Source organism: Lonchura striata, chromosome 2 (genome assembly GCF_050655825.1).
Source record: "Lonchura striata isolate lonStrDom1 chromosome 2, ASM5065582v1, whole genome shotgun sequence".
In the NCBI taxonomy this organism is placed as follows: Eukaryota; Metazoa; Chordata; class Aves; order Passeriformes; family Estrildidae; genus Lonchura; species Lonchura striata.
The window spans coordinates 32821161-32845137 of record NC_140704.1 but is presented as its reverse complement, the minus strand read 5'-3'; the positions used below and the strand labels follow the sequence as shown (position 1 = coordinate 32845137).

General features: G+C 40.7%; 1 protein-coding gene across 8 annotated transcripts in view; it reads left to right on the top strand.

The window, feature by feature from the left end:
- Positions 1–3134: 3134 nt before the first annotated feature.
- OSBPL3 (oxysterol binding protein like 3) overlaps positions 3135–23977 on the top strand; it is an 88282-nt gene continuing 67439 nt past the window's right edge. For 7 of the 8 annotated variants that reach the window (XM_021538227.3, XM_021538225.3, XM_021538224.3 and 4 more), the window contains exons 1-2: positions 3135–3314; positions 23185–23303. The gene's annotated coding sequence lies outside the window, so the exon portion shown is untranslated. Of the gene's footprint in view, positions 3315–3602; positions 3784–23184; positions 23304–23977 lie in introns of those variants that run through there. The other variant, XM_085573141.1, reaches the window with a different exon arrangement.

Genomic DNA, 23977 nt, shown 5'->3' with positions numbered 1-23977 from the left:
AGATCATGGGGAGGGTTGCTGGAAAGAAGAAAGCTCTCAAGGACAGATTTATTTTTGTGCATGAAGAAAGATGTTTCTGAATTTCAAGATAGATAACTCCTGCCCACGACTGAAGATGCATGTGCATAGTCATCAGAGGAGTTAGACAGATGAATCCAATAACTTTGCAATGTGCACAACTCATGCTGCTCATACCTGAGCCACACAAATACTGATAAATATATTCATCTGCTGTAAATGTAGAAGCTCTTAGCAAAACTTATTTGTCAGTTGTTCAGCTCAAATTGCAGGACACAACTTATGTTTCATAATGAGCCTTTCTCTTTGTGGTCCATATACATGGAATGGAAGCTGGCTCACTCACCAGACTAAGATTGCTTAAACATGAAACATCATTGCATGTCTTTGAGTTCAATAGGGATGCAATAATTATTTTTACTTAATAATTAAAGGAAAAAAAAGTCAAGCTGGAAATCATAAGACAATATCTTTCATTGTACCACTGGAAACATTATTATGAACTGTCTCTACAAAACCACAGGGAAGAGCAAGCTGAAAGAACACACATTTTGGTAGATTTTTAATTCAGACCATGTAATTTAATTCTGAATTACAATAGATCAAAGGGAAACTGAATTTAAATAAATACCTGTTGGTTATGCAGAATGGATTTCCTCTTCTTAATAGCTCTGGAAAGATTATTGTGTCATGAGGCTCCATCAATCAGAACAGAAAACCCAAAGAGCAAGGATAAATTGAAGGTTAAGTGCATGTTGCTGAGGAACACCCTAACCACCTTCCTTTTATGATTATAAACTGGATGAGTTTGTGTTGATGGATCTATTAAGAACAAAAAACCAGCAATCTATATTCACACAGAGGCTTTCTGCCCATACATTTCCCCCAAACTATACGACCACATTGTATTTTGCTATCTCAGATAATGAACTGTCTCTATTTCTCTGTGTGTTGCTTTTCTAACAGAAAGAATGATCTTGTTCTCAAAAGGCTGGTTATTACTTTATTTCTAAACTTTTCTTTACCACCGGAAAACAAAGCACTCCAATATTTTTTTATTTTTTCTGTGTGACAGAAGGGAAAAACAAAAGGAAAGGAAATGAAGCCCTAAATCCATAAGAAGATCAAACTCCTTCCTGATGTAACTCCAGTGAAATAATATAATACAGCCCGTGGATGCATCCAGTCCATGTGTTTTCACACAGGAACAATAGAAGTCCTAAATATTTCAGGAACCTCAAAGAGGGCAACATCTATACATCAGGACTCAAGATGGAGATTTTGGTGTGGAAGAGAATTTTATTTTTGCAGTTTGTGTCTTTTTTATTGCAGGGTCTGGAGATTGTACATCTTCAGGTAGATTTACTTTCTAAATTAAGAAGTGGTCTGAGTTTGATTTCAGTGGAAGCTGGAACAGGCCACACATGCATAGGAAACATACTGTTACCTAACAATGTGCTATTGCATCATGGGAACACTAGAAAAGTATACCATCAACATATTCCCGGTGTCTAATTTTTCCTTAACTGATTGGATGATGCAGACTGTTTGGTGCCTTTAGGTCAAAAATTGTGCTCTTTAAAATGACAGGTGCTACTAATTTTGTCTTAAAACTGGGATTTATAAAGTCAAACTTCTATAAAATCTGAAACCCAAGGAATTGCTAAATGTTATTGTTAAACTCTACTTGTTTGCAAACTGATATATACCCTCTTGGCAATGCTTGAACTCTCATACAGCAGCTTCTTGGAGCTACATTAAACAATACTATAAAAGCTAAAACTACTTCTGTTGCTTTTCATTGACTTTGATGCTGGATGCTGAGTAAAAAGTTGTTGTTTTAGCTTTCATTGTGTAGGCAGCATCTCCTTAAGCCATCGTCAGTCTGTACAGCTACAGCCAACAGCAGAGGCATCAGGAGCCCTCCCTGATGGGCTCTGACAGCAGCTTTCAGGGTGCTTGGGTCGCTCTGCTGATGATGGTTTGGGAAGCCTACAGTGGATACTGTCCTTACTAAAAGTGATATTCTGCAGCTCTCTCATGCCCTTACAAGATTTTGTTCAAGGTGCTGGGTACTACTCTGCTCCGTTATGCTACCTCAAGTTCCAATCCGTGAATATAATTCCTAATTTTTGGGATGTCACTTAAGCTTGCTCTTTCAAATGCTTCTGCTCTTTTTAAATGCTGTATGAATGGTATTCATGAAGAAAAAGGTTTCTGTTTCCCTCCAGGCGAGAAAAGCACCGAATTCTGAATGGAATTGAGAAGCAGCTGATCAGTTCTGGGCATGTGAGTCTGAGTAAAGAAACCGAGGTGGTTCTTCCCGCCCCCCTCCATTTCCTAAGTGTGGATTAAATCGCACTTTTTAAGTAAAGACTGTGTGAATGCTATGCGAGGTCACATCCCGTCTACCTCCTCGCATGCAATAACAATTTCTGAAAGATTTAGTGCACACATTAAGGGTTCATGGAAGCCGTCCAGCGCACTTCTAACGGCTTGGATCTAATTAGTCATTCAAGATGTTTATTTTTAAAAAAGGTACAGAGAAACACGATAATTTTAGGGTGCCGGTTCAGGAAAGGGGTAGCGGGGGAAGGCGGGGAGGGGTGGTTCTCCCGCGGAGGAGCTCTTCCCCAGGCGGATGGCGAGGTGGGGCGCGGGAAGCGCTCCCCGTGAGCGGGAAGTGATGCCCGCAGGCTGCTGTGGATGCGGCGATCCCCCGACAATCCCTCTCCGCCGGCGCTCGCTCGCGCTTCCCGAGGGAAGCCGCGCCCTCGGGACAGGCGGCCCAGGGAGGCATCGACGCCGGGGCTCCCTCAGGGTCGCTGCGGGATTAGCTCCGCGCCCGCCCTGCCCTGCCGTGCCCGCAGCCCGCCCCGCCCCAGCTGCTTAAGGCGGGCTCGGGGGCTCAGCTCCGGCTTAGCCCGGGCTGCTGTCCCCGCGTCCCCTCGGGCACCGCTCCCCACCTGCCCGCGGGCTCTGCCCGTGACATCATGGAAACACCCCTTCCCCCTTCCCCTTCCCCCGCCCCGCCGGCCGGGAAGGCGGCGGCTCCGGGCGGCGGCGGGGCGGGGGCAGCGGAGGCTCCTCCCGCTGGCCGGCGGGGCCGTCAGTCGAGCGCGGCGGTCCCGCTCGTGGGTGTTCGCTGCCCGGCGGAGCGAGGCTCAGCGCGGACCGGCCCTGCATGCCGGCTGTCGCTCCTGCCGGGCTCCTTCCCGCCTCGCTGCTGCCTGCGGGGCGCCGCTGCCCGGGGGCCATGGCGGGGCCGCCCGGCGGGCCGTAGGTGCGGAGCTCAGGTGGGTGTCCGCCGTAGGGATGGGACGGGACGGGGCGGGCTGGCGGGGCGCAGCCCGGCGGGGCTGGCGGCGGTGGCCGCTTCTCTCCTGGAGCGCTGCGGGACGAGGCGGGGCTCCGCGGGACGAGGCTCCGCGGGGGCGCAGCCGGCGAACTCGGCAGGCGAGGAAAGTGTCGCTTTGCGCCCAGAAAGCGCCTTCCCGCCCGGCTGGCAGCGAGGGCGCCCGCGGCTGCGGCCGGGGCGCGGGCGGGCGGCGGCTGCTGCCGGTGCAGCGCCTTATCCCGCCGAGCCGCTCCAGCCTCCTGCGGCCCTCGGGGTCTCCGGCCGCGCTGTCACAGCCCCACGAGGCTGCTCCGCAGCGACAGCCAACTCAGACACCTTCCCTGCTCCGGGATGGTGCTGCTGTTTTTGCAGGGGTTTATTTTCCTGCCCGTGCGCTCCATGTGGCACCGAGTCGGAGCGAGTTCCAGGTGAGCCGGGACGCGCCGGACAGCCGCTGCCCCGGGGATGGGCTGGAGCAGCTCTCCCCGCGGCTGCGGGCTCTGGGGAATCGCCCGGCAGCCGGCTGGCGGTGAAACCCGTGGAACTTCAGAGATCTCTACTCAATCCGTGGTTCTCTGTGCTCATGTAAACTAAAGAAGAAAAAAACTCCACCATTATTATTATTATTATTATTTCTTGCCTCTATCTCAAGTAGGTTAATTAAATCCAGTTTGTTGCTAGGTTGATTTAATTTCCATGTGAGGACCAATCAGGCAATATGAGCTTTTAAATATTTCATTATTTGAAAACTGTTTGGTGTACAGTACTTCACAGTTCAGTGACAGTGAAGTTTTCGTTTTTACTAGGAGGATATCTAGAATAGCTAGAGAGAAGAGTATTTAATAAATGTAAGGTAATTTTCTGCCATTTGTTTTTGTCCTAGGCTGCTAATGATGGTAACTGTGTTTTTCTTTCTCTGTTTTCTTGAGAAGGGACAAAGGGAACAGTTGCTTCATCCCTTGACTTTCATCGATTAATCATAGAGTTCAGAGTGTTTCACTCATAGAGTTCAGAGTGTTTCACTGTACTTAATTTCAACAGAGCTTGTAAGTCCGGTTTGGGTATTTAAAGCGTGTGTTTTCATGGAGATTTTCTGTAAAGCGCTGGGGAGGGACAGTTTTAACTTCCATGAGCTTTCTTTTTTATTTTTTAAATTTTTTTTTTAAATATATCTTTAAATAATACTTCCCAGTCTGCTCTCCCAATACCATGTGTCTTCAATTTCAAAGAACATTATTCACAAGTCTTGATTATTGTTATTCTTATATTGCCTTCCCTGCACATTACATTAGGCCCACTTATGTCATCTCTTTTATGATTTTGTATAGTGTCTGGGTTTGCAGGAAAGGTGGGAGGGGACTTTTAGGTGTTGGAGATGTTCTCTGTGTGTGCACTAAACAATTGTGGTTGTGCTGAAATTATTAGTGTGTTCACCAAGGACAGGAAATGATGGTAAGGCTCTGCTGGAGTCTGCCTGTTGCAACACTCTATGTGTGGCTAGCTCATTCGCTGTTGCAAATGTAAATATGCTGTATTTTATACAAAACCTTTTTTTTGTTTGTTTTTTTGTAAGTAGATGTGTGTAGATTGTTGTAAAGAATTGGGTCTTGTTCAAACCACATCTATTATAAACAGATGCAAGTCAGTTTAATTCCCGTGTTTGTTGCATTCTCTAGATCTTGTTACATACTGACAAGAAATAGAGTCAAACATGTCATTTCCCGGACCTTATGGTTTCTAACTGTAAAACTGGGTTTTCAGTTTCTACAAATGGTGCTCTTAGCTACCAAATGAGAAGAGCCTCTCTATTAGAAAAGTTAATTTGTATCTCAAGTGCTAATATGTTTTAAGTTTAAATTGTCTTTGCTGCAAAATGCATTTCAAAGCCATGCAGTGATAAACGAGGTAGCAGAAGGAGCATGTTACCATGCATGGGGTACTTTTACACGTCAGAAGCAGTGTACCATCTGTGTCAGCATATTTTGATCTCATTAACTTTAATCTACTTTAGTACAGGAAAGATTTGACTTACCAAAGTAGCAAAGTTTTGCTGGTAAAAGGCTGCAGTATAGATACTATGATACACTGCTACTATGGTACCAAAGAGACTTCTAGGAGAATCTAATTGCTTTTATTCTGTATCAAGTTTCAGATAATAGGATGCAGATACACTGTGATCTGACAAACAACTCTCTGGACCGGGACTAATATGTTTCCAAATTTACCCTGCTCTGCTCTTTGAGATGCTGGATTTGCATGTCTGTCTTCTGCATTAGTGATTATGTTCAAGCATTATATTTTGGGGGGGAGACACTGTTTTTAGGCTTCTGCAGCTGTCACTTGTGTGTGTGTCCTTGAATACTGTGCCTTGAAATACATATTTCATTGCTTAAGTTTCTCATTTATCTGAAGGACAAGGAGTTTTTGTGTATTGTAGTGTTCTGTCCCGTTGTGGGTGGGTACTTGTCTTTATTCTACTAGCATAAAATGTATCTCCTTCATGTTAATTTCTAATTACCTTAGAGGGAGGTTTTCTGTCTGCCTTCAAGGTTGAGTGATGTGGGTGTTGATGCTAATGACTATGATAGCCTAGGTAAAGTTGTAGGCATAATAGCTAAGAAAAGCACAGCTCTGGGTCTGACCCTAGGAGGCAGGATATCTGTAACTCCTTCTTTAAATCTGTTTTAGCTTGTTACTTGTGCAGAGTTCTTGAAGATACTTGTGGCTTTCACATAGGGTATATGTTCAGAAATAGATTCAATTATACATGAAGTTATGACATGAATGAACAGCGTTGGGGTTTTGGAACTCTGTCAGCATGAAACTCATGCACGTTGTTGCAAGTCACTTGAAACATTTAAAAATAAAATTGCGGACACCCTCATCTGGGGAAGAAAACTGAGAACTTGAACAATTTTTTTCTGATTTTATGTGTTCAGCTGTTGCAACTGAGATAATTTGTAAATGATCAGAGCTGTCGTGGCTGCTGTGTTTGTTTGTTGAGGGGGGAGGTTTGTTTTGTTTTGTTTTTTTCTAAAATACAAATTCAATGGCAAGTCTGGTACCTGTCTTGCTACTAAAAGCAGTGAGGACTGGGAATGCTAGCTGAAAGTGGAAAATGCACTTGGCCATTGCAGCTCAGCCCCTACTGTCCTGCCTGCGTGTGTGCCTGACTCAGTGCAAGCTCCTTGGGGTAGAAGCCACGTGTTGGTGTGAGGCACCGAGCACAGCAGGGCCTAATCCTATTTCAGTGTCTGGGCACTCCATGATGTTAACCATGAATGTAAAGAAATAGAGTCGAGCTGCTTTCAATCTGGCAGGTGCTGAGCAGTTTTTGCAATGTCTGTTTGCTATTTGCTGAGAATTCTCAGTCTTTGAATGCAGGCTATTCTAGACATGTCTCTTGAATTGTGGAAAATACATACTGATAAGCAAGGCTTGACAGGAATCCCTGTCATGTGCAACAGGAGGAACAAACAGAGAACTGACTTTCACTGACATCTAAGCCCTAAACTGAGGGAGTACATTGAGAGTTGCTATGTGTATCTAGCTCTTAGAGATATCTCTAAACTAAATAATTGTACATCTGGCTGTGAGACAGACATCCTGACATAAAGATAGTGGCTGCCTAATAGCATCTGGCAAGTCACAGGAGAAAGGCTGCAGATAGGATGTTTTTATGTGTCTCTCTTTTTTGTCAGTATTGTAACTGCTTAGACTGAATGTAAAAACTTGTCCTTTGAAGTCATTGAAAAGCATACTAGTCAAGATCTGCATTCCTTGTGCAGCCATGAGATGTGTGTATGTATCCGTGGGTTTAGATTTGTCATTTTCAAGTCCAGCTGTTAAACTACGAGTACCTGAACCGAACATTTCCTCTCTAGTCTTTAAGTTGTGGGGGTTTGATACCTGAATCATATTTAGTTTGGCAAGTACAGCTGCTGCCGTGTCAACACTTAATGATTTCCTTCTGAACATTTTCTTTGGCAATTATATTAATATGAGTGTGCAAACAAATGCACATGCCCTTGCCTCTGCTTTCCAATGTAATGCATAGAGTGAGAATTAATGACATTTTTCTTTTGATTAATTTTTACATATTAGCAACTTTTAAACTGAATCTTCAATTCAGAATCTTCAGATTCTGCCTCCATTCTGGTTGAATTTAAACCTGAAAAGAATCACAGCATGGTAGTATGGTGCTACAGTTGTCATGCAGCAGTTGTATATAATTGCTATATATAGAAAAAAGACAGTAACAATACAAAGTAGTAAAGCTAAGAAACTCGTCCTTGTTTATAAGCATTTCTGTGTTTACTGTAGTGTATCTATTGAATTTCAGGAGTGACTTTTTTATTATCATTAGAAAAAAAAAAGTAATATTGTGTTTTCTGGCCATTCTGTGCATTCTCTGATGAATGTTACCAGGGTAAAAATCTGAAATATTTCCCTTACTGAATGCAGTCATACTTTAAACCCATCTTAGTTGCAGCCAATACTTTTATTATTACTTATGATGATATTGCAGAGTCTGTTATCACAACTGTAGTCTACTATCTCTTGTGCCAGTCACTTAGGTCAATTTTAGGTCACTTCTCTCTTATCTGATGCCACTTTCTTTCGTGATTCTGGACACTTTTCCTAATCATAGTGAGCAGTTTTTTACTGTTCCGATTTTAGTCTGTTCCACTTTCATATAGTTGGTGGTGAAAATGAATTAAGCTCCTGGTGTTCATGGTTTTGATAAGGAGCAGCTGTGTGGATATACTCCATTTGCTTCACATGTACACTCTGCCCAGAGAGTAGCTGAAACCCCTGAAGAGACAATTTCTGAACAGCCTGGCAATCAGGGAAAGCACCATGTGTGCCAGAGACTTTATCCTTCTCAGTGCACAAACCCATCTGTGTCACTGTTAATTCTGCTTGTTACAGAAGGTCAAGTCCTGCCCTTCAAGTTTTCATGTGAGCAGCGTAGGATTTAGGTCTCTGGTACTACTTTTTTTCCATCTTGCCAGTCACTCATATTAAAAACATTTTGTTGCAATGTCTCCCTCTTCTCCAAGGTAATTGCTTTGTCAGTGTGCCTAGAAAAATAGCCTTGAGGAGGGATAGAGTTACTTCATGCTCATAGTTGCTGAAGTGAAATATACAATTCTTATTTTTACAGGACTTTTTCTGTCCTGTCTGCAGTGACAGCATATGACTTCGAGACCAGTCTTGCTAAGTGTTTCTGTCAAAAAGGTTCTGGTGCTACCTCAGGCTGTGAGGCATAACCGTGGCATCTGCCCTGAATATGATGTGGAATGCATCTTGTTCATACTGGCAGCTGAGACTACATTGGCTGTAACTGTGCTGCTAAAAAAGAAGTTTGTTTAATAGTCTGATAGAATACTGTATTCTGAAGGAGAGTGAATGATTCTATCATTTTTTGATATCTCTTGCTTGTAACAAATACGAGTGCTGAGATTCCCTACAAAGCTTTGACAGCATAAAATCTGAATTCAAGTGCAATTTATGATGGGAGGAAGGGAGGAAGTTTCACTATGAACGTGATTCAGTCACTGACAGTCTCGTATACCTTAAAAAAGGAAACAGCAAGTGTCTGTTAATCTTCTGTGGTAGTGCTTGACTGATTTAAAATAACAATGTGTAAATCATCAGTAGCAACAGTGGTCCTGAAGACAGGCAAGTGATTATGTTCTGTGTACTTGGGAGCAGATGAAGCGAGCTCCAAAGGATGTGGGCTACTGTGTCTCTGCTTGTTCAAGATGACTGTGGTTAGGAGTTTAGGTTAGGTGGCTCTCTCAGGTTCACTCCCTGATACCTTGCTGCTTGCCAAAGGAAGGCAGGCTGGTACTTGCTGAGAGATGCCTTTCCACAATTAGGTAGCTGTGTGGGGTTTTCCCCGTCAACTGCACCTATCTGTGTCTATGCAGCATAGCAGCACGTGAGCTCTTAATTCATGGGGACTGTGCAGCATTTACTTTTTAGGTCCATCTTTTAGCAATGATTCACCACCTCCAAAGAAGGTAGGACACCTAGAATGCTTCAGGCTGTTTGGTGCTTGCATTTTTGCTGAAAGATTGAAGGTATTTCCTTATTAAATAAGCAATATTGGAATAAAGAAAAAACAACAAAAAAAACCCACCAGGAAAATGTATTAAATGTATTAAGACGATGCCTGAAGACAAGGCTTCTCCCTATTTTTTTTGCTAATAAGATTAATTAATAGGACTCTATGGTCTACCCTGGGAACTTGTCAGAACACCATCTTACTTGCTGTTACTGTTAAATAGGGTTAGCTGAATCATTTGGAACAGCTATGTTCAGTTTCCTTAAAAGATAACATTCTGATAATGGCTTTGTCACTTCTTAAGGTATGTGAGAGGACCAGAGACAATGGGCATTGAAACAGGAGAGGTTGCATCTGAACATCAGAAAGTTTTTCCTTCACTGAAAAGGAGGGTGACTGAGCACGTGCACAGGTTGCCCAGAGAAGATGCAGTCTCCCTCCTTGGAGATACTCAGAAGCATTCTGGATGTGATCCTGGGTGGCCAATTTCAGGTGATTCTGCTTGAGTGGGGAGATGGACCAGATGCCCTCCAACTGAGGGGATCCCTTCCATCTTAAGCCATTCTGTGATAATTTTACTAGGGTATTTTGAAGCTTAGTGTGGTGCAATTCTGCTCTTCAAAATCTTAGACAAACAAATTAAATCGTGAAAGCCAGAGAGAGTTTTTTCTGGTCATGGCTGGGCATTAAAGTCAATAAGCAACCTTGTGGTTGGGGTACAGGTCATCTCTCATACAACAGGGTGCATCCATTGTTGGAGTAGGCTTCCTGTGGAGGATTGGTGATGTTTGTCTGAGACAATTTGAGTTTTAAAAAGAGCTAGAGCTACTGGGGTTTTCTAATTTGCTTGATACTGAAGTCAAGTAACAGCAATACTTGTATGAAGAGAGGAGAAGCTTAGCCACACCTTGTCCTGTTATTGAACTCTACTAGCAACCGTGTTAGGAAAGAAGAGTTAATATTTCTTGTTTGCTTTCTGATTAAGGTCAAACAATGGAAGGAAAAGAGTTTAGGTGTTGGTCTGCAGGGTTTTGTCATGTCTTGGCAAGAAAGATACTGGTTTTTAATATGTGAATTCAGTAGGTGTGTTCTTACTAGTGTCAACAAGTACTATTTAGTGAATAGAATGATGGACAGCAAGCCTCAACAAAGATGTATCATGGGCCGTCATTTGCCTACAACTGTGGTATCTGTAACATTTCTAGGCTGAGAAAGCAGCCAGCTGGGTTTAGATTCCAGGAAAATTTCTGTGCCAAAAATACCAAGCCAAAGTATTATGATTGATTCTTGTCTTCCTTAACTGAATAGTGCTGATATTGTTTTACTGAGTGACCTAACTAGGAAGTTAGCAATTCATAGTTCTTACACTACTGCCACAGCTGCTGAAATTCAGGAAGTATAAAACAGATTCATTCTTTCCTGTTGTTTAAAAATAAAAAAAAGCTGTATCGGTGAGTTCACTTGAAAATTTCTTACTGTCTTTCAAATCCACCAGTTTAAACTGTAAGACATTAAACCTGAAGCACTCAAAATTATAAGTTTATAAACCTTATAAAACTAAGGCTCACTTATTAAATCTCTTCCAGTGCTTAGAGAGTATCAAATTGTTGAGGAAGGAGGACTTGCTGAGGTAGAGAAGTGCTACTGTAGATTAAATAAGTTCTTGCTTTTTAACTGATATCCAGTTTGTTTTGTTGAAACAAGCTTTTTTAACATCCTATTTCTTAGAACAAGAATACAAATGCTTTGCTGAAATAATGTTTTTTCACTCGCTGAATAAATATGGAACTTCAGATTTGGAGATAAGAAGTTAGAATTTTCCACAGGATGACTGAATCATAGACTTCTCTCCACACATGGACACAATTTTACAGCTTATTTTCCTGTGTGTAATACTATATTGTACTTTACTACTTGAAGTTCAGCAGGATCAATGCTTGCACTTGAAAATCAACAGCAGAGCCATTGCCAGGATAACACTTTCACTGATGACACTTGCTGTTTGTTTGCTTGTTTTTGAAACAAGGAAAAGGAAGTAATGTTAGTCTTTGACAAAATGGCTATTTGATAAGTGTGGTTTATAAATTCATTTGTTTTCCTTTTGTGCCAGAACACTTAAGTATACAATATCACTTTCTTCTACCATGTCATGTGTGTGCAATTGTTGGTGTACTGAAGATCCCTTGCAGATAAAATTGCATTTTAAAAGATCTGGTTTCAAGTAATGGGACACCATTGAGTATTTTTAAGTGCATGCAAGTAATTGTTTTCACCAGAAAAGTTTAATAAACTGTTTTTAGTCCTAGTTGATTATTTTGATAAACTGAGCAGGGAAAATGCAACTTCCCATTTATTTCTGGCTGTAGTGTCAGCCATCTCTGTTTTTAAAGAAGTGGTTTTCTTAATTTCATAGTAATTCAGTGCTAGAACAGTGACTGTTATCTGGAAGACACCAAGTGACTGTTCTCACTTTGGGAGATAACAGCTTCCTATTTGAAGAGGCTTGGTAAATCTTGGTTTCTGGGGCACCGCTTAGAATTTGAAAACACTGGTATTTTCCTAACCATGGATGCCATTTCAGTCTTGGCATTCCAGACATGACAGGTCACATTGAACTACCAAACCCTCCTGGTCAAGTAAGTTTGCATTATTTACTTTATGCTAATCATGCATTCTACTCATATTAAACACACCCTTCTATTCAGTGCAGGATGAGAGTTGTTTGATTCTGGTTTACTCAAATTTAAATAGTAGTTCACTCTCCAGAGCCCTTCTACAAAATGATCATCTTTGCTGGCTGTTAAGTGAATTTTATGTTCTAAACTAAAAAGAAAAAAAGTTTGTCTCTTGACCATTAGAGAGATGCAATGCTTTTCTCACTATGGCCTGTCTCCCAGCACTCACGTTTTGCAGAACTAGAATTCTTGAGGGATTTTCTTTCTTAATATCTTTACTCAACACTCTGCAGCTGCATTACTACTTGATCTACCTTGTGATGGTTTATTTAAGAAGAGAGATGGTATAAGCTGTGCATTTGTACATTAATTTATTGATAAAATCATGTCTATATTAGCCCAGCATAATGCACTTAAAGATGAGAGGAATGGTGGTATTCAGTAATAGAACTAGGGATGAAGGGCAGGGAAACAGGATTTTCTATTTTTTCTTAAATATGAATGTACAAAACTTAAATTCTTCTCTTTTGATTCTGGTTTACTGACTGCTTTTTTATTTCCTTGTGGGCTTTTTTGGCCCTTGAAAATCATGAGGGTGTTTTGAGTAAATACAGCCAAGTCATCTTATGAAGCTGTTTTGCCCAGCCTTTGAATGCCTCTGACACATTTGCAAAAATGCTTTGTGAAATGTAGGAGGAGTGCAAAAAAATAACCTGCAAGGCTTAGATGGGTTAGATTTGTGCTTGGATTGACTTTGAATAAGGGAATTGTTCTAATCTCCTACTTCCTCCTTGCACTGAGATTCTGAAGTGCTTGTTTCTCTGTGTCTGGGGACCGGAGTTGTCTTTGGAAAGGCAAGGACATGCAAAGCATTGACATTAAATGAAGAAGGAAATATGTGTAACTTTCATTGTCAGAATTGATGTAATTGAAGTTATCTATGATTGGTAGCCTAAACATAGACTCTAAAACACACCATTTCCTTGATCTGCCACTTAAAAAAATTATATTCCTTAAAAAATCCCATAAAGACACACAAAAAATTTCCACAGAAGGAATACATGTAAGGGGGTAAAGATGAAGTAATTTCTTTTTCTTAATGGAAACCTAAGAGTATTAAGGCAAGGTCAGTTTTCAGCCCAGATTAAATCAGCAATAATAACATTGGCAAGTGATATATAAAGACTAACTTGCTGAAGGTGGCTGCACTGGCACATAATACAACTGGAAGGGAGTTTGTGAATTCTCATGTTCAGTATTTGTTGCAGTCAATGCATTTGTATATTCTCGTTTGCAAAGTTCCCAAGGATCATCTTAAAAGTAGTCAAAGCTTGTCTCATTAACAAATGAGTTCAAAGCTTTTGTGTTTGGACTAAAACTTTATTCCAGGATTCTGGCTAAAAGTACCCAAAACCAGCTTCTATGTATAGTTGGATAAAATTGGTGTTTTCTCTTGATATTTTTAGGAGCATTTGAACCCTTTGTAAAGCAGTTTTCACTCTGTTTGTGTAGGGGAGACTCTCTTTCCCCCAGTCAGTTTAGGAGACTTGCATTTGGACTTGAAGAGATGCAGGGAATCTTGTGATATGGCTGATTAGGTATGCTCACAGTACTCATTTCAGAACAATATTATGCTGTCAATCTTCCTTGCATAAACTTAAATATATCTCACCTGTGCCTTAGGTGCTATTTTTAAATTTTCTGACCAGATTAGATACTGGCAGTGCCTTTTTTTGATGTAGGAAATGCCTTAATTTATGTAATGGGTAGCTCTTTTCTCTTTTCATACCTTCATTAATTTGATAATGAGTTGATCAAACACGTGTTCCATGCATTTGAGTGCCTTCCTCTCCTTGGTCACTTCCCACTGTCTCAGCAGAGCTTTGCTTGGCTTACTCCTTGGACCCTGACCTTGCCTCCAGGGCTGATAAACTGCATTCCCTGTCACTGCTGTGGGAACCCAGGACATCCCTCTGGCTGCCCTGGCTGTCTCAAGAGCCTGGCAGGGGCCTTGGAGGCCTTGGCACGAAGTCAAAAACACCTGTGGCTTCGATTTTAGCCTGTGGTAAAACTGCCAACTTTGTATGAGGAATTAGGAGGCACAAGAGTTTGAGTAGTGTGGTAGTTGAATTAACACAGGGTGAAAAAGAAGAATTTTAGGTTTTTAAAATAAGGGATTCAAGGGAAAAAGATGGAGGGATTTGGGCATGTCCTGACCTTCTTCTCCTTCTTCTTGCCCTCCATGTCTTGCTGTGATGGTGACACTTTTCTATTGATTTAAGGTAGAGACACACTGTCCAACATAAATGATAGATATTGGCATGTTTCTGTAAACACAGTACATGTAGTTTTTAACATAAAATGGTAACACCACCCCAAAGGGGTTGGAGTCTGTCACAGACTGACCTGCTAGACAGACTGCAGATCCTTGAGCAAGCATGTTATAGATAAGAGAAAATAAACAACATTGAGAAGCTGACCCTAGGCATTGCGACTTCATCTTTGGCTGCGTGGGCAGGGAAGAAAGGCTTTGTGCATTCTTGGGGTCACCTCGATATCCAGACCCCTGAGAACTGCTTCTGTTTGTGTGGCTCCTTTCACCTGGTGTCCTAGTTGCTCAGTGCATCAGATGTGCCTCTATACATTTTCTGAGCTGTGGGAATCCAGGGCTTTCCTCTGGCTGCCCTGGAGGGCCTGGGACCCTGGCAGGGGGTCAGGAACTGCCCTGTACAGAGCCCCGAGAGACACTGCCTCTGATCTCTGTCCATGGAAAAGAGTTTTCAATCTTACAGGATGAATTAACCAGCTCTGAGTGTTTGATATAAGTAATAATTAAGTGTGGTGCAGGTGCAAAAGCAAAATTTTGGGATTCTAGATTAGGGGTTCAAAGGCAACAAGATGGAGGAAATTGGGTGTGTCTTATCCTTTTTCTTCTTCTTCATGCCCTCCATGTTTCACTGTAGTGTTGGCATTTTTCTGTTGGTTTAGGCTGGGGACACGCTGTTCAACATAGGTGATAGACATTGGCACATTATTGTAAATATAGCACAGGTAGTTTCTGGTATATAATGTTTGTAACATCCCACTGAGGGGCAGAGCCCCACACACTGCCCTGCAGGACAGACCTGCTGCAGGTCAGACAGAACATGTTATAGATAAGCAAGAATAAACAACCTTGAAAATCAGCACAAACGAATTATGACTTCTTTGGCAATGGGACAGTAAGACAGACTTTTTACAATCTCTGAATCATCAATACCACAGATTTTGACACTGAGCAGCAACTTTTAGTAGACACTTCAATTCCCTTGCCAGTAGTAGGACTATTAAATAAAACTAGCTCCAAGAAAATTCTTGGCAACTTCTTCTGGTGATCCATGTCCAGCCTGATAATTTTTTATTGTCTGTGGCTAGTCAGTCACTTTGCAATTCTTCTACCAAATAAGATCATTACCAACTTTTTTAAATGCAGCTGTTGTTGAGTCCAGATGTGATCTAAGATTTCTCCTGTCTGTTTTAAATTTTTTGTAAAAAGCTACTCTGTTACTATTGACTGTATGGTACTGTTTGTAGTAGAGCTGATGTCTTTTTACTTTTGTCTGCTCAGCTTCAACTCTAAAAGACAGGTATTCTGTTGTCCTGCCATTAGAGAATATCTCCAGCTGGGTTTTTTAATCTACTTTAGAAATACAGATTGTAAGTTTTAAATTATTTTATTGGCTAGAGGTGAAGTAGACACAAAAGCTTGAGAATGCATCAAAGTTTTATTTGCAACTCTATGTACAATTTAATCTGCCTCTTTTTTTGCAGAATTCTGTAGTGGTTTCATCTGTTGTTTTTTTTCCACACATGCCCAGGAAGATGTTACTTTTAACTTCATGGTGGTTTTCATAATTTCCAGGTCTCTTTCATAGTGGACATCCTATATATATTTCTTAACTAAGCGATTTTCACTTCCAGGTTACTACTTCACATAGTTTCTATGAAGTGTTGAAGAATTTAATTTCTAATATCTTTTAAATCAAAAAATTGTTAAGCTATAACTTTGTTTCTGTACTTTAACATCTGAGGTGCAACTTCTTTAATCAACTTGTTCTCTGCCTCTTGGGAGCTGTGGTGAAGTGTTTATTTAGTTGGGGCTATTTAATCTTTCAAGTTGTCTACTCCATGCTGCATCCCGTGAGGCATTTCCAGATTTGTTTATCCACATTTAATGAAGCAGCAACTCAGCATTTTCAGTTTAGAGAATTTGAACTCCTCAGTCTACCTGACTACTTAAACTTCTTATGAGTCAGAAGTTAATCTCTTCTAATGCCCAACTCACTGGGGTATTTTTCATTCTAATAAAATAAAGTCTGTAGCAATGCTGGTTTCTTTGAATCTACTGCAGACTCTGAGCAAGGCTGTCCTTTTTAAGTGTGGTTGATTTTGGTTTAGTGTTTTTTGTTTTATTTTTATTTTTATACAGATTCTGTAAGTTCTTTTGCAATTGTGTGTTTGGGGTGTTGGTTTTTTTTTTTTTTTAATCTATCACAATATTAAGTGGTGTATATTTGAGCACCCTCTACCTCTATGGGCTTTTTTTGAATAGCATGTGCATTTCATTATGTTTTAGCCACTAAGATGCTGTTGTCCCTATGATATTTGGTCTTGTATTTAATTCAGGTGCATTAGTTTTGTAGTGGAGGCCTCTTTTTTGTAAGTACACCAATGCTTTAGAGTGTTTTATCTGGTCATGCCTGTTTACCCAGGCAGACTACTCTTCTGCCTGAACCCTGTTCTAATCTGTGCTAGGACTTTCAGCCCTTTATCAAACAATCAGAGATAAGAGTCCTTCTTGGTCACATTCTCATTTTCCTTTACTTGTGCATCGAGGTTGGCTGGGGAGGTTGTCCCAACATCTCTCACTTCTCACTTTCATCTGTAACTCCCTCCCAGAGTGTGCCACCTTGTCCTTCATGGTCAGTGTCCTTGTCTCATAATTGAGAGTCCTTGAGCAGGAGAGTCCTGCTGAGTGACTCTGACATGCTGTAATGGTCCACCCATCTTTCTCTCTGCTCATTATTTTAATGCCTCTTTATCAAATCACTTGAGATATAGCTGGATCAATTGTTTGAAGTCCTGCCATATAAATAATCTCTAGAGTCCGTCTCCCCTCCTTAAGTAACCTTGTACACCCAGATAGAATATAGCTTTGAATCAGCAGGGAAATACATAAAGAGCAAAGGAGAAGGGGAAAGCCAATATATGTGAAACTGTTCACTTAAATGTGACTTTTTATATTTTATAAACATAAAAAAAGCCTCATGTTGCACTTAAATGAGTATAAATACTTAACTGAAAATTATTATATGTCATTTTCTTTCAGTCACAAATACAGTAGTAGCTGTTGCCAAGGTTGATCAGCAGCCACTGCTACAGCTAAGGCAAATTTGCAGGTCCTCAGGTGTAGAGGAAAACATCTGGTAAATAAATAGATTCTGGAATTTGTCAACATCTTGACTGGTCACATCTGTTTGATTTTTTTTTTCTTTTTTGTTCAAGAAAAGAAACTTATTTGGATTAGGTTGAAGCTTCTGCGGGATGGTATTTATTTATTCTGGTGGATGTCATATATTTACTCTGATGGATCTTGTTGTTTTAACATAATTGCTTTTGAATTAATGCTTTCATGACAGTTTTGTGAGTATTTAGGTCGCAATTATCCTGACCTGAGGCTGATAATGTCTTTTTTTTTTTTTTTTTTGTGGCTTTTTTATATACACATGACTCTTAAGAGGGGAAGGAGTTACACTGTAGATATTCCAATTATGGAGGGGAGAGCAAAGTCTCTTCAGTGTTATGGATGATGAGGAAACAAATTACCTTTTTCTGGTATCTTTTGTCTCCTGCTAATCTCCAGATCCAGATTTAGAAGCATTGTGTGTCTATCTTCCGTGGCTGCATGCTTTCTTTCTGGTCTGATGCTGCAGTTGTGTTGGCTGATCTCCATGGTTCCTCCCTCCTTTTGCTTGCGTGGGTTTGTTGCTTTTTTTCTCAAAAGGCAGCATGTGGTGTGTCCCTGCTCGCTGCACCTCACATGGTGGTTTCAGATGTGGGGAGAGGCTGTTTGGTGCTCAGGACTTGTGCAGCCCTGGCTGACAGGCTGCTTACCCTGCCTTTGTCTGGTTGGTGCTGCCTGAAAGTGGAACAACTCGGCTTGGAAGGGCCCTGTGGAGTTTTGGGGCACTGAGCTCTGATTCATGGCAGCTAACACGTATATTTATCCACAGTACATGTATGATGTTTTGTACACTTTGCAGGTTTTTTCAACTTTCATTTGCTCCAAATAGTCTGTTGTGGCCAGCAGAATTTTAAAATAAAAATATGTTCTGTACAGGTAACCAGATCAAGTATACAAAATGCCTCCAGTACTCATCCCTATTTTTGATGCTATTTATCCACGCTTTCATTTGTTACTTCAGAAAGGAGACTCTTAATGGGAGTGAGTGTCATGATTCTGTGCTTTCCCAGACATTGGTAAATGAAGCCTGCACCTGCACTGGCAGGAGGGAGCCTTTCTGTTCTGGGGCAGCTCAGCTAGCAGTAGAACACAGATGTCCCAGTGCAGAACAGTGTCATGGAGGCAACATGTCAGGAGGCTTGCTTTAAAACCTCTCTTAAGCATCAGACAGACATAGTTCCTTTAACCTGTTCTATTCAGCCTGGTCTGACCTCAGAAATGGTAGGTCAGAGGGCAGAAAATCAGTGGCAATACTACCTTTGGTTCAGTGTAGTAGGTACTTCTTGGCAGCCCTCCAGGCAGTGTTTCTAAAGTGCTTGCACAGCTCTAACACAGGCAATCCTGGAATTTTACAGCTGAAGTGAATGGCCTGGTAATATGGCATTTGGTGATTCATGTGGTCTGGTAAATTCTTTCTTTTCCATAAGTAGCATTATTCTTCTTTTCCCCACTCAGTAAAGGAGAAGGGGATGGATGAAACTAAAAAGAAAATAGTAAGATGGTCAGATGATGGTTTGGAGGGGAGAGAACAAAGTTTGGAGTTCTGGCCTGAGGGAAAGTGGGAAGACTTGTCATTGCAGTAGTGGTTACTTTTAATTTAACTCCATGGACTGTAGAAAAACTGTGAGTGCTTTAATTACATAATGACCTCTAAAATGAAGGTGAACAGAAATGCTAAATTTATAGAACACATTTCTAGCTGTCAGCCAAATTTTCTGAGTGAAACCCGTTATCAGCTCGGAGAGGGGAAAATGAAGCTTGCTATATGGAACTTTGCATTAGATATTTTGAGGTCCTTATTGGGTATTAGAAGGCAGAAGAGAGAAATTGTTTCATGCCTTTATCAGAGTGCTGCAGTCTCAGCTGTTCCAGAAGATTTTGGACCCTCTCATGTGAGTTGTGCCAATATAGTGGCTGCAGGGAAGGGGTAGGCTGTATATGAGTGTGCAGCCTTGCTCCTCTTCCTTGCCCCATGGTGCCCAGAGAGGTGGCACAGGAAGAAGTGTGTGGGCACCACGGCAGCTTGCTGGCAAAGACATCATCTTTGACTGGAAGCACAGGGAAAGCAAGATTTGCAGCCTGCTAATAAAGCAGCAAAATGGCTTAGTTTGAAAAGGTATGCATGCTTCCATCACCTGCTGTAACTGGAACCAGAGTGGTGGAACAGGGAAATATTTGGTCTCCTGAAAAACAGGAGTTCTGAATGAGTGTTGGAGACTAATGTAATCATCTTAATGGCTTGCTTCCTGCTTCGCTGCGGTAACATGCCACTGTGTATGCCTGTGTGCTTTTTCTAACAAGAAGATCTTTCCCTCCTTGAAAGACAGAAAAGCTGAGGGGGAGCTATTAAATTCTGAAAGCTATATTTAGCTGGGAGCAATTAAAGCTAGCGCTGTAGAATGACACTTGAGACTAACTTATCCGTCAGGCAAACAGTAAAATTTTAATGTTTGGTTCCAGTCAGACTTGGCATTACTGTTAACTTTTGCTTACATTCATTAAATTATGCATTTTAGAAGGTGTGTCTGGTGCAGGTTGTTTTGGAGAAATTACTTTCTTACTGTTCCCACTTTGTTCCTACTTCCATTTTCAGTGTAAACCCCCACAGTCCCATGTTGCTTTTGAAAGAGGTGGTTCTGCTCTACCCTCCAATCAGCAGATGCCTGGTTTGCTCTTTTCATCATCTTTATGCTTGCAGCATGTAGGTACAGTGAAATGACTCTGCAAACACTATGGCTAAAAATTTGGCTTTCCCCCTCTTTATTAATGGAATTAATTTTCCATTCTGATTTCTCTCTGTAGTTATTTTGCTACCAGATTTAGTAGAACTTGCCGTGGGGATAAATGGCTAACTTTGAGAGGGGAGAGAATTGCCTGGTTCCTCCTCAAGGGCCTGGTTCTCCTTGATGCAGACTTACACCAAATTGCAGTCTATTGCCAGACTGAGTCTTTGTTACACTCCTGGTAGGCTCTTCTGGAAACAGTTAGAAATATGTAGCTTCCTTAGGACTAATACAGTACAAACCAGATTAATTAATTGCAGTAGATTTGTTAAAAGGTCACTTACTGCGTGTTCATTCTTTTTTTCCCTTGGGTACCAAATAATTAATTTTCTCCATTCTGCATTAAATGAACATCCCTCTATGATGCTCATATGATCTATAGTCATCCACTGTGAGATGCGTGTGGCTCAGTTTGTCCTTCTATTCCAGTGCATCAGGCTCTAGAGTTTTTCTGGTCTAATGTTCTTGAGTATGTCTGTGCAACTATTTTATTACACAGACACAGAAAAAGTTAAAAAAAATCTATCAACAGTGCCATTAAGCTGATCTGGATTTCCCAGATGATTTTAGAAATTGTGTACCTGTGTTGCATAATATTCAGAAACAAAATCTGTTGAGTGCTTCTTTATGCTCACTGATCAGAAGAGATCTCTTGAATACGGTGGTTTGGGGACCAAGGGGGAGAATGGAGCCTTTTTTGGACCAGCAAACTGTGGGGGAAATTTCATTTCGGAAGGAGGAGAACTTGACGTCTATGCAAAACTGTGGAAAGATTGTGGAACACCAAAGGCATTGCTTGGCTTTATGGGGTGACTGAGTGGTTGATACAAGCCTCGGTTTCCTGAACTGCTGATGGCCTAAGGCACCCAGTGAAGGATGCTTAGGCTGTATCTCCTTTTAGCTGTCATTTTCCTTTAGGGTCCTTCTCAGACTCCTCTAAGGTCACTGTTACTTCAATATGATATGTCATATACTCCCAGTAACTAACATAGTTTTTTGTAATTTATACCAGATAACTTTTTTCCTGTTTTTCTTACAGTGTTCATGTGAATAGCACAGAGAATTAAAGGCACAGTTTTTTCAGATCTATCTTGTTGGGGTTTTTTACAATCTTTTTATAAGATTGCCGTATTCTGTTGCCTTAACCATTAGAAGTTTTTAATACATGATTAGTTGGAAGTTTCAAATGTAGAACAGCTTAATTTTTGAGTTACTGGGAGAAATGCCAGCCATAGATTCAGGAAAGTCTGAGTAATAAAATTATAAAGCTGGTTCATCGCTCAAATATGTTATTTCAGCTGCCTCTGCCCACTGCATGTTCCTACAGGCTAAAAATGTCAATAGGCTCTTATATTAATAGCTATTTTAGGACTCTAATCTTAAAAGGCAGTACAATGAAAAAACCTTAGATTAATCAAAAATATCAAAGTTAACACATCAAGTGTTCTTTCTTACTCTAGTTTAAAAAACTTTCAGCCTTCATACTTAGATGATTAAAAGTACACAGGTTCATGTATTAAATGATCCTAAAATTAATCACAGATGTTTAAACTACAAACCAGATGGGGACAGTGGCATTTTTAGGATTGAAATAGAAGAAGCAAGAAATTGAGTGTGAATGTGAAATTAGGAGATATTAAATGTAGACAGCTGATAAGAGAAGACAAAAGTATAGCTCAAAACTGAGTTGAAAACAAGGAAAAGAATTTCCTTTTTCCTTGGTAAATATGTTAAGACTGTAAGAATAATATTAAAAATAAGGGCAGTAATGTCAATTCAAGAAATGCAGAAAAATTTAATTTCATTAAAGCTGTAGTCTATGACAGCATGTAGAAGTAATAGCTAAGAAAGAGTTAAATTGTAACAGTAATCTAAATTCAAACTATTATCGCAAGTAATTTGAAGAATTCTTTGTTTCTCATTGATTTTGAAGAAAGATCAGGAAAGCCTCAGCATCAGAGAAAGCTTAACAATGTGCTAGTTTTTATAAACAGTATGTGGTAGTCAGACACTGGTTTGTCTGTGTCTGATTGATTGCAGACTTTTGGAAAATTTATCATCAAGCTAATATGGGAACTGACTCGGGGCAATAGAAATTCAAATCTAATAATTGGAATGAAGGACCATGCAGTCCGTGAATATAAAGGCAGACTAAACCATTGTTCCTTTTTAGCTCAAATGGATCATGTTAAACTTTGTCATAATTTCTTTTTGGTAGTGTTCACACTATACAGAGAAGTCTTGCAGGCTGCTAAAACTATAAAATTGGATAGTCTTCAGAAAAAGTGCATTTGACTTAACATCAAAGCCCTGTGTTAGATGCTTCAAAGCAATGAATGAATAATGCTACAAGTTCGTCCAAGAGTAGTACCCTGACATCTATTTCTGTTCAGGATTCTTCTTTCTTGTTTTTGTGCTGACAAGGGGTTTGGGTGGGTTCCCCACAGTCTCGGTAGAGTTACACACTTGTGCAGAGTTCTGGATCTTTGGAGCAAGAAGGGTTTCTGTTGCAAAATGCATTGGTCTCACAGTGTGTTAGTAGACTAAAACTCAAGTTGCTTAATTGTATGGGAGAATGTGGCTAACCTGAATTTTTAATGCATATCTTTCAGGAAAAAAAATATCAGCTGTAGATGCTATATTTTAGAGAAATATTTTGGGAGAGGAGGATGCACAAAAATCAAGGCAGAAAAATTTTCAGATATTCATCTATTCTACTTGTTACTTCTCAGGTATGAAAGAACAAGGTATCGGGAAGTTTTATTTCTCATCTGATTTCTTGGTTTGTTTTTCAGATCCAACACAAAACTCATGTGAGCTTGCACATCCTGCCTAATGGAATAGCTCATACTTTCACTTCTGTAAGAGAAGAGATTTGGATTCTTCCTGGTGGCAGTGATCCTACCCACCCACTGTAAGTCAGTCATCCTTCTCTCACAGCTGTGTTGCTCTCCTTCTAGGAAAGCAGAGGTTAAATTGGCATGGAGCCTGTTTCAGCCTAGAGAAAGCATGATCAAGAAGTTGTGTAAGAAGTATCCTGGTATGAAGAATTACTCAGTCAATGGAGAAGGGAGAGGTCTACAGTAAAGCTGAGAAGGGGCAGCAGTTCAGTCCCCTTTTGGGATAAGACATGGTGCTTAATTAGATGTCTAGAAGAATAGAAGGAAGTAACAAGGAAATAGAATAGATAACCTGAAATTGTGCTAATGTAACTTTTTATTTTGCTGAGACAAGGGTAATTTTTCAAAAATACCTCAAAGCTGTGTTGCTTTTGAGGGAAATGGGGGAAAATACCATTTGTTGGGTTGTACTGTGTTTGGGTTCCCTTCAGTCTAAGGCTTTGGGCTTTACACTGATCACATATTGAGTCAGGAAGGAAGACTCACCCATTGCACCATTGGACTATGTGGTTTGTTGTTTCATTCTGAAACGTTCTCTCCAGACTGCAGCCAAATATAGGACTTGGGCAAGGTTGAGACTGTGTTATTGGTGACATTGAAAAACTTCTTGTCCTGCTGGTGGGTTTTTTTGCCTGAGTGTTCACTAATTGTGAAATTTAGCATTGGGAGAAAATTCTGTCCTGAGTCA